The sequence below is a fragment of the Tenebrio molitor genome, chromosome 8 (assembly GCF_963966145.1).
Source record: "Tenebrio molitor chromosome 8, icTenMoli1.1, whole genome shotgun sequence".
Classification (NCBI taxonomy): domain Eukaryota; kingdom Metazoa; phylum Arthropoda; class Insecta; order Coleoptera; family Tenebrionidae; genus Tenebrio; species Tenebrio molitor.
This window is the reverse complement of record NC_091053.1, coordinates 9634038-9645365: the sequence shown is the minus strand read 5'-3', so window position 1 is coordinate 9645365 and position 11328 is coordinate 9634038. Positions and strand designations below refer to the sequence as shown.

General features: G+C 35.3%; 1 protein-coding gene and 2 long non-coding RNA genes across 3 annotated transcripts in view; all 3 read right to left on the bottom strand.

The window, feature by feature from the left end:
• Window positions 1-11328, bottom strand: part of LOC138137246 (uncharacterized) — a 296725-nt gene that overhangs the window by 191447 nt on the left and 93950 nt on the right. The window lies entirely within an intron of this gene.
• The window catches only part of LOC138137252 (uncharacterized), a 256252-nt gene that overhangs the window by 208960 nt on the left and 35964 nt on the right, over window positions 1-11328 (bottom strand). The gene's annotated exons all lie outside the window — the stretch shown is intronic.
• LOC138136934 (uncharacterized) lies at window positions 4711-6908 on the bottom strand. Its single transcript, XR_011161506.1, has 3 exons — window positions 6772-6908; window positions 4994-6709; window positions 4711-4937 (listed from the first exon to the last, which is right to left on the bottom strand). It is a non-coding gene; the product is annotated as an uncharacterized lncRNA (long non-coding RNA).

Genomic DNA, 11328 nt, shown 5'->3' with positions numbered 1-11328 from the left:
TTTATAACTTTTGTAATTTTTTATTGTTGTTAACTTGGAATTTAAGTGCAGAACGTAAAAAAATACCTCTAGCTGGTGTACCTAAATATTGCCAGAGCAGTAGCTTTGGTTGAAGACTGTTGTTGTTTGCGTTATGCAGCTAATGCTATTGAGGCTCCTCTTGCTAGTGGTCACAGAGCTGTTAGAAGGTTTCAAGAGATTGGTCAGTACACAAAAAGACCTGGATCTGGTCGAAAAAGAGCAACCACACACCGGGACGATAGATTTTTAAATAATAAGGGTGTTCCGCTTTTTCTGCCGGTGAGTGTATTTTATCCGCAAACGCATTCAGATAAATTAAAAAAGTGGTGCGAAATGTTTCAAAATTGGTAAATGTAAAACTGCCTAGTCACAAAATTAGAACTTTGACTCCTAGGCCGAAAAGTAAAACTTTTACCTGTTATATGTAGTCACAAAAGTTCCACTTTTGTGAGTCTACGGATAAAAGATACCTATTCTTTAAAACCCGATTTTTTGAAAATGGAACTAAAAATTTTAGCACAAGTGGGATCGGTGGGGACTTTTCACTTTTTATTTCTAATGACATATTTAAGGTCTGTACCATATTTCAGCTTTGTGGGAATTTGTACGAAGTTTATTTTGTCTATTTTGACTGGACTATTATACAGTTAATATCATACTAATATTATATCTCTGGACCCTTATACCTACTTTTAGGTGACTATTAAAATAGATTTTCGGCTGCATAGTATTTTGTGTGCCATTTCAAAGTGAAGTGCAGACATTCTTATTATGGCGGTTGGCACGTAGAACATTTAACAGCAGTTATTTCCTAGCTGCCGCTGTAAGTTAAAAACGTACTCGTACTCGTAAGGTGCAAACGGATATTAGATTAATATTATAATTTATAATAATATACTTGCTATAATCGCGACATACAACCTGAAAAACACAACGTCACTTTTGCCTCCGTCCGGGGCAGCTGGTATGGTGTAAACTCGCCTCCACCCAAAATTTCGTGTAACGGCCTCTTGCGGTATTTTGTGACATTTAAGCATGTTATACACGGGGGTACCTAGTTGCCTCCGAAATTTCGCACTCGCCTCCGCTTTGGAGGCGAGTACGAATGTATAACTTCTGGAACGGAGGCGAGTTTGACGTTTTACACATATATTTTTATACACGTTATAGTTATAGGTATTTTTAATTTTGTAATTGTATGTAATAAATATGAAGAGTAATTAAATAAACAGTTTCGATTAGGTAGGTATTTAGTGTAGAATTAATTTTTATGGCAAAGAAACATAGTGCCATTTACTGTAAAACGATGGTGCCAAGCAGTATGCTAATAGTGCCAACACCTATGTTTTTTATAGTGAACAAACTTGAAATTCTTTTCTGAAGTAAGAGTAAGAAATAAAGAAAATGTTTTTGTATTATAACAAAATTTAATAATTATTGCTCATCATATAAAAAAATTACATTCATTAGTTTTGGGAGAAATTACTGAGTAATAAAATATTTTAAGTCGAAGCTCCCTTCAAGTGCCAACAACTATGTGTCTTACCCTAGTCTTAAAAGTCAAACAATTGAAAAAAGTTGGACTAAATTCTCGATAACAGTTTTTTTGATCAGGATGACACTAATAATGAGTATGAGAAGGATGGTTTGATTCCATTACAAAATTTTAAACAAAAATTGTTATCAAAACAAAAATGATTTGATGGAAATTTCTGAAATGTTAAATTTAATTGGAACAGAAACGATTGAAACCGAAATGCTAAACTGGATACAAGGTGAAACTGAAGAAACTGAAGAAGCTGAGGCAGGAGAAAGTGACAAAGAGGAAGAGGATACAGCCTCATATAGCAACGTGAAACATGTAGAAACAGTAAAAGCATTCAATCTATGCTTGAAATGGGGGGCAGAAAATAATCTTGCGACGCCCGACATGTTAACACTCCAGCGATTAAAAGAAGAAGCATTTTTTTAATCAACGAAAGATTAAGGCAACGAAAAATTACAAATTATTTGCAGAAAAGATAATATTTTATAATTATGTACTTATTAAAAGTTCCACTTTTCTTTAAATTGTAAATATAATTACCATTGTTATGTACTTGTTCATACGTATTAAATAAACCTTAAAAATGCCCAAAAGGTCTACATATTACAAGTATACTCAGTAATCCGAATTTTTTGATAGTCTGAATCACCTTGGTTTTATTGACTTCGGATTAACCAGGTATTACTGTATACCTCCACTACAATCTGAAAATTATAACAAAAAAAGTAAATTGAAATACCTTTTCCGAAATAATCTGTGTCATTAATCATTGTTCAAAATGTAGGTGAATTTGTTGTTACCTAAGCAACCCTTAAAGCTTTAGTGTTTTATTTCCACCTTCTAAGTAAATGACACTTTATAGGCATTTGTGGTAACTAAGTAAATAGGTAGTTACAGGCAGAGCTCTGTAATATTTAACAGGGACGTAGAAGAGATCTGTAAAGACTTTTTTCTATTTTGCACCTATAACACAGTCAGTATAACACTCAAACTGGTTTCGAAAAGGAGCTCTTTTCGATACGCGTTTCAGGAACATTTACTTAAATTTTTAATGGTGGCAGTGACTTATAGTGAGTTGTTGCTATGTAATCACTGCACTTCAGGACACTTTAAATTCAAAACTTACAATTGTTCGTCCATTTACCAGCGTTACCAACCTTTATGTTTGCCAAATATAATTTTCCTAGCATTATGTTTTGAACTTTTTTTAAATTTAAGGGGCAAAAAAAATATATTGTCTTATACTCGTTTTATAAGCCATTTTGTCGCACTTGTTTGTTTATAGCACTCGTCGCTGCGCTCCTCGTGCTCTAAAAAACGCGTGCGACAAAATGGTGTCTTATAAAACTCGTATAATAAATTACTATTATGTGTTCCCTACTTGTAAACATCAGTTTATCAAGTCACTGTATTCACCTTGAAAATGTGTCTTTACTGGCTAGCCAGTAAAATTTTACACCCGTGCTCATATGAGTGATGTGGTTTCCAAAGCAATACGTGTAAAGCTCATACGATTTTTTTTTTCAAATACCGGAATTTTTAATAGTTTGTGTAACTATTTATAAGTGAGGAACAAATAAAATATTCAACAATACACGCATGGTAACGGGTTTTACTGGCTTCAGAAGGTGACTGGTTCGCCTTCGGCTCTCCTGTCATATCCTCCTGTCGCCAGTAAAAATCCTTTTTACCATGCTAGTAATGTTAAATACTATACAAGGCTCATCAAAAAATAATAATTAATCAATAGTTATTTACATAAAAGTCAGGAAAATCTCACATTACTGAAGAGGAACTAAATTGAAATACGAGGCACTTTGTGCCGAGTATTTTAAAGCTCCGAGTCAAGTAAGAGATTTTACTGACGTGTTTTGTATTGAATTTTTCCGGAAATGGTCAAAAAGAAGAAAGTTACAAATTTTAGAATTTTTTTTTACAAATTCCACAAAAATCAAGTTTGTCAATTTTGTTGGCAACTATAGTTACCAAGTAAACAACATCGAAAAAATTTCATCAATTTTGTGAAAACAGTGTTAATTCATAAAATAATGATGAAAGAAGTCGAAAATCATTGTGAGGGCATTCCATTTGATGTGAGTGAAGCTGCGGCTGCTGCTACTGTCGATCTATTACCGTGTAAATCAAAAGAGCGGTATGAAAGGGCATTCCAAATTTTCGAAGATTGGCGTCAAGAAAAAAAGTTACTTCACTTACCGAAGAAGTATTTCTTGCGTATTTTGCGGAAAAAGCAAGTTTGGAGAAACCCTCAAGTCTTTGGAGCATTTATTCTATGTTAAAATCCGTGTTTTTATTGAAGCAGAATTTGGACATTAGCAAGTTTTATAAGCTTATTGCATACTTCATAATCAAATTAATTTATTTTTCTTATGTTTACAGGTCGCGTTTATTTTTGACGTTTCCGACGAATTATCAAAGATGTTACTGGATGACATTGAAGATCAAGATAACATTCTAATAGTACACATTCCTGATTCTAAAAGAAAAAAACCTCGTCGCTTTGTAATTGTTGATGAAGGAAATCTTGCTTTGTACAGGCGTAATGTGGCATTACGCCCGGTTCGTACTCCACACCGACGCCTATTTGTAAATTACAAGCAAGGAAAATGTAGTATCCAATCAGTGGGGCTACATTCATTTGGAAAATTCTTTCTTTTCTTTCGTTTTGCAACAAATTTCACAAAACTTCTGACAGTATTTTTGTTGTTTATCTCAACACCATGACGACGTAGGTATAATTGCCCCACCGCCTTTCATTACAAAATTTTTACAAACATAAATAACAATTAAAAAACGAAATTTAAAGGCTGAAGGTGGAAATAAAAGTTTGTATGCAACTTGCTTAGCAATTAATCTTTACTGGGCTTACTGGCTTATGGAGACTCGTTCCTTACGTCACTCGTCCCACAAGTGCCAGTGCGCCACTAAAGATTAATTTACTAAACGCGTCACATAAATAACTATTGCATATTACGATTGGAATCCAATCCAGACAATTTTAATACAGAGTGATCAACAAGGACTGAAGCTGTTGGCAACAATGACAACATGATAAAAATTTCAGTGAAGTTGGTAGCATTACATTTTCAGTTGTCAATTTTGACTGGCAAATTCAAACTTCAAGATCAAGTGTCATTTTTGTATCAATTTATTAATTAAAATGGTTTTTACACTAGAGCAAGACATTTTTATTGGTATGACGTACTTTCGGACTGGAAATTTTGATGCTGCTAACGGTTGGCAGTATTCCACGGAGCACGGACGATGCATTTCACCAATTTCAATGTTCCCCGAGCAAGTTGTTACCTTAGTTGCGTTTAGGCAGCATTGCACGAGATTGGTGCAACGTTACCTGCAAACAGGTGATGTGAAAAAGGCAAAACCTACAGGTAGAACATCTACACTCACAGAAGATGTAGTCGAGAACGTTCGAGGTAGAATGGAACAAAGCCCTCGAAACTCAATGCGAAAACTTTCACTCCAAAAGGGTGTGATTCTTATTTAAAACACACGCATCCAATGTTCTTTGTTGGACACGTTTAATGCAGGGCCTAATAATTCTTACGTACCATTAAAAATCCCGTCATTCCTTTTCCTTACTTTACGGGCTTGTCATATGGAAGTTGCCTAACCATTTTAAAGAAGAAACGAAAGTTCCACCCTTACAAATTTTCCCGGATCCAATCCCTGCATCCCGCAGACTTTCAGCTCGAAAATAATAACGCATGAAACATGTTTCTGTTTCTCAGGAGGGGCATGCGGGCACGGTCTGTCGCTTTTATGAATATCGAAACAGTGGGCCATTTAGTTAAGTATGGCTAATTACTTTTTATACTGTTTTTGGTCGTTTTGTACGTATCGTGTTTTAAAACTACCAACCCGTAACATAACCTAAATTTTTTGACATTCACAACTTGCAGCGGATGCCAACACTGACGCACAAAAAATTTTCATACTTTGGGAATATTTTGCTGTCATTTGCTGCCAACAGCTTCAGTCCTTGTTGATCACGCTGTAGTTATTTACATTAGAGTACGGGATGTGAATTTTCCGGCACGACAACTGGTTTCGGGCACGATGGCGCAGCCGAGTGCCTGATTAGTTGGAGGGCCGGAAAATACGTCCCGTACGACATTTGTATTAGACTTTTCGGCTGACCAAAATATTAAATCTTTTAAAAATCAAGACTAATTTTATTGTAGAATTTGACATCGTCAATAAAGAATCGAATGCTGTGGAATCAATTCCTTGACGACCGTGACCGCTCATTTGTTTTTTTCCTAACAAATTATTTGCCGGCTAAATTTTCACGGTCGTGCTTCAAAATTTGATTTTGGTGTATTAATCGAGTGAAAAAAATGTCTAGTATATAATATAGAGTGAGGTAAATGTGACACCAGAGGCAGTACAACTAGTGGCAGGACTAAATTCTGAATTATTACCACAAAAATCGAAACAACGTTACATAGGACAATTTTTTCTCAAGAAAGTATGTAATAACTATTCTTTAATTCACAAATTTTTAATAAACCATATTTTATTACAGACAGTTTTATTAATAGGTGTTTGTGGTGCCTGTCTCCGAAAGGAGTTATATACTCTGAAAATGGAAAATGTCAAGAGAAGATATTATATTGATAACTGACACAAAAACCAATATTTGTAGATCGTTTGCCATTACCAATCCAAACTGGGTTGAAACTGTGAAGAAATATATGGAAGTCAGGTTAAATTGATATTAATACAATTAGAACAATTTCAAATAAAATTGACAAATATTTGAACCTTGATTGCCCTATGGACACAAGATTGAAGTTCCTAAAATGATTCGTGATGACTGATGGCCTTCCTTCAACATCAAAAACAAAATGTACTGTGTTGCAGCTACAGCTCAAACAATGGTGAGTTGTGTCACAAACTTCGATACAGTGCTTTAATCTACTTGAATTTTTAGCAGTTGCTTCCAATGTAACCATCCAACATTGAGAATTCCATCATCAGTACCGTAAGAGAAGCACCAGTACAACATATTGACATTCAACCCAGAAGTAATAAAGCTGACAGTTACCAAATTGTTTCTGCATTGTTCTCTAAAGTGGAGAATTGTGACAATAATGTTTACAACTGTAATTTTACAAAATAAATTATGTTAATGTTGCAAATTATTAAAATGTCTTGTACTTAACCACTACTTCCTGGTGAAAACGAATCATCTTTCTTCAGGTGAATACAAGATTTTGGGGTTAGAATTATTATTTTCCAGTTGCACTTTAGCACTAACAGCTAGTACTGGATAAAGTAGGCACACAAAACCATATATTAACTTCTGTGGTTTAGTTTTATTGTGCAATTTTGCAGATATTTATGATATACCTGACAATTGTCAAACTTTTTGAAATATACAGCTGCCAACCCAATAGGTTGTATTTTCCCTGTTACGATTATTTTCTTTTTCGATCGATATAAATTAAACAAACACATTTATCGGAAAAATTATACAGGGAAATGTGTTTTTTTTATACCAAGTTAAAGTAACGTATGGACACTTTAATTTTAAATTAACTGTGAAAAGAATAAATCAACGGTGTCCGCACATTTTTCCCGTACTCCACTAGATTTTTCCCACATTCCACTAGAAATTTTTGACATTGTACGGGAAATCGCACCTCCCTTGACCTAAAGTGTAAGGTAACGCTATATTTCCCAGATTGGGAGGCCGAAAAAAATATTCTTTCTTAATAGCCTTGAAAATGCTAAAGCACTTTTTGAATTCGGAAATTATATTATGCTGAAAGATGTGCTATGTGGGCCACTTGCACTCGTTTGGGTTCATCTGTTAGTTTTAAAATAAATATGAAGGGCTTATTGTTAGAATATGATAAGCCACACTTTTTGGTGGATTGAGTTATTTGCCATTTCATAGTGAGCAATAGTATAACAAGCCGCATGAGAAATAGTGTTGATATATTCCCATGGGTGGCGACACTATACCTCAATCATGGTCTTGCATTAGTGCAAATTCAGTCAAATAGTTTGTAATTCAAAAATTTCTAATTTTGGACAAGATAGTAATTCTAATGAAGAAATTGAATCGCCATTTGATGATAGTAACTTGGATAAGGATTATGTTGCCAGTGACGATGCAATACAGCCAAATAACCATGAGGTAAATTATTATTCTTTATTATGCGGCATATCATATTCTTGCAGTCAATGGATGTCACACGAATAATGCGGCTTATCATATTATTGCTTTATTATTTTAGGACGAAATTTCTCCTAATTCAGAAGTGGAGTGTGAAAGAGAGGATCAAGAAGAGATTGTTTTACGAAGAACGAGTGAAAGAACACCAGAAAAAACGCCAAAAAGTAGAGGAGACACAGAAAACCTGAAATGTACAGCAGAATTAACCGGAAAACTCGAAGGAATTTCGGCCTAGAATATAAGAGTGATTCAAGCCGGAAAACAGTGAAAGTTCGTGAGCAAGGACCATCATGTTTATGTAAAAATCACTGCAGGGATAAACTGCAGGGTTTCGAAACCGAAGTATTTACACAATTTTGGGATTTAGGGTCGTTTGATCTGCAAAATAGTTAGTTGTTTGGTTGCATGGAGGTGGTAAAAAAAAGATGCTACCCAAAAAAACAGAAACGACAAGAAACTTCTAGAAAAGGAACTGTTGTTTACGCCCTTACTGTTCACGGTGAAGCGGTCAAAATCTGCAAACAAGAATTTTTGAATATCCATGGCCTCCAACATTCGCGTGGAAGGGTGGATCGTATTGTCTCAAAGAAAATTAGAGGTTCTTCTATTCCTGACAAAGACAAGAGGGGTAAACATTCAAGTAGGCCAAACAAATTGAGTGTTGAATCATTGCAATCAGTTCGAGATCACCTGAATCATATTCCCAAGTATCAAAGTCATTACAGTAGAAATGACAATCAAAACAGAGTTTACTTTGACTGCGACATGACTATTTCACGCTTATACACAGAGCTGTACATGACTTGGTGTGCGGAAAGAGGGATTACGCCAGTTTTGGAATATGCCTATCGGAAGATATTTTGCACAGAATACAATATCGGTTTTAAAATCCCCAAGTCGGACACCTGCAAAACATGTGATCAACTAAACATAAGAATAGATTCCGCTACCCAACAGAAACAAAATGACGTAGTAACTGAATTAACTACACAACTCAAATAACATAAGACCAGAGGAGATGCCATGAGAAAGTTAATGGTTTCAGAAGCATAACAGTCAGAGAATATTCCAAAACGATGCGTCATATCGTTTGATCTGCAACAGGCCATACCCATACCAAAGTTAACTACGGGCCCTGCATTTTATTGTAGAAAAATTTGGCTCTACAATTTGGGTATTCATGATTGTACTGTAGGTCGAGGTCACATGTTTATATGGACGGAAGATTTAGCAAAAAGAGGAAGTGAAGAAGTAGCTTCCGTACTTATGAAATTTTTAAGTTCCAAAGGAGAAAAAATTCAAAACTATCACCCATCATTTTCTTGTGACTTACCATCTGACAGGGATTTCGTTTTGATAGAAAAGCGCCAAAGGAAGTATGCACCCATAGTTTATTCACCGGAGGAATGGCATAAAATTATTAAGGAATCCAACAAAAAAACACCGTTTGAGGTAACAGTAATGCAGCAATCGGATTTCCTGTGTTTTGAGCCTCTTCTAGGAAACATTAAGAAGGCCTTACGTACCAATGATGGTGGGAATGTGAATTTCTCTGGAGTGTTTAGCTTTCATGTCACATCCGAGAACACAAAAGTATTTTTTGTAAAATATACAGTTACTGATGAATATAAAGAGTTATACATTACCAATGTCCTGTCGACATAGCCTTATCCAGTTTGAAGAACAAATACACAGAACCACTGAAAATTCCAAAGAAAAAACTTGATCATGTCAGATCACTATTGCCTTATATTCCTCCAGTTCATCATGCTTTCTACAAGAAACTGAAATGTGCGGAGGGTGGCGATGAAGAGGATGAAAATCAAGAACAAACAGAAGTATTAGATTAAGAGTTTAGATCTACATATAATTTTCTCTCTTTTTTATTTAGAGGTTTATAACGTATCAATTTTGCGCATAGGCATTTTCCTTGTATTAAAATAAATAAGTTTAGACGGGAGCAACAACATGATAAGCCACATTTTTTATCAATAAAGTGTTCTGTTTTTACAACCTTTTGATATTGTTTCACTCTTTTGTAAGAAAAATGTTCTCATGAAACACATCGTTGAATCTGAGTGTTTCATTACTAGGGAAATGTCCCTTAATATTTAACAGATTTAAGGGTAAAAATCACCAAGGTGGCAAATTACAAGTTTGGTTTTATGATGAAAAAACTTGGAAGCTATGATTATGAAAATTAGCTTAAATCGTCACTAAACTTGTGTATAAATAATATTTAAATTGGGCAAGCACAAAACACATTAATTTTTTCCTAATTTGTTTTCCAAAAAAACCATCACTAAAAATCGTCATTTCCAGAACTTTCTTTTTCTAGCATTAGCTTTTTTTCTTCGGCGCAAATTAGCGCAAATAAGACGAACTATCTTTTTTTAGTAACTTTTTCGGCGTTTTTTTGGTATTTTCAGCCTCGTGGTGCCATATTGCTATGATAAAAACAACAAGTATAATATCTTGTTGAAAATTGTGTAAACACACGAAATTCCGATTCGCACTTAGTTTTTCGTGATCCTTCATACTTGCGAGCGAAAAAACGTATTTAGAGGAAAGTTAGCGTCTTGGAACCTGGAATTCTGTAATTCTTGCGTCGTTTTACTTCGAAATGTACAAGTTCCACGACGAAATTCCGATTCGCACTTAGTTTTCCGTGATCCTTCACACTTGCGAGCGAAAAATCGTATTTAGAGGAAAGTCAGCGTCTTGGAACCTGGAATTCTGTAATTCTTGCGTCGTTTTACTTCGAAATGTACAAGTTCCACGACGAAATTCTGATTCGCACTTAGTTTTCCGTGATCCTTCACACTTGCGAGCGAAAAAACGTATTTAGAGGAAAGTTAGCGTCTTGGAACCTGGAATTCTGTAATTCTTGCGTCGTTTTACTTCGAAATGTACAAGTTCCACGACGAAATTCCGATTCGCACTTAGTTTTTCGTGATCCTTCACACTTGCGAGCGAAAAAACGTATTTAGAGGAAAGTTAGCGTCTTGGAACCTGGAATTCTGTAATTCTTGCGTCGTTTTACTTCGAAATGTACAAGTTCCACGACGAAATTCCGATTCGCACTTAGTTTTCCGTGATCCTTCACATTTGCGAGCGAAAAAACGTATTTAGAGGAAAGTTAGCGTCTTGGAACCTGGAATTCTGTAATTCTTGCGTCGTTTTACTTCGAAATGTACAAGTTCCACGACGAACTTCCGATTCGCACTTAGTTTTCCGTGATCCTTCACATTTGCGAGCGAAAAAACGTATTTAGAGGAAAGTTAGCGTCTTGGAACCTGGAATTCTGTAATTCTTGCGTCGTTTTACTTCGAAATGTACAAGTTCCACGACGAAATTCCGATTCGCACTTAGTTTTCCGTGATCCTTCACATTTGCGAGCGAAAAAACGTATTTAGAGGAAAGTTAGCGTCTTGGAACCTGGAATTCTGTAATTCTTGCGTCGTTTTACTTCGAAATGTACAAGTTCCACGACGAAATTCCGATTCGCACTTAGTTTTCCGTGATCCTTCACATTTGC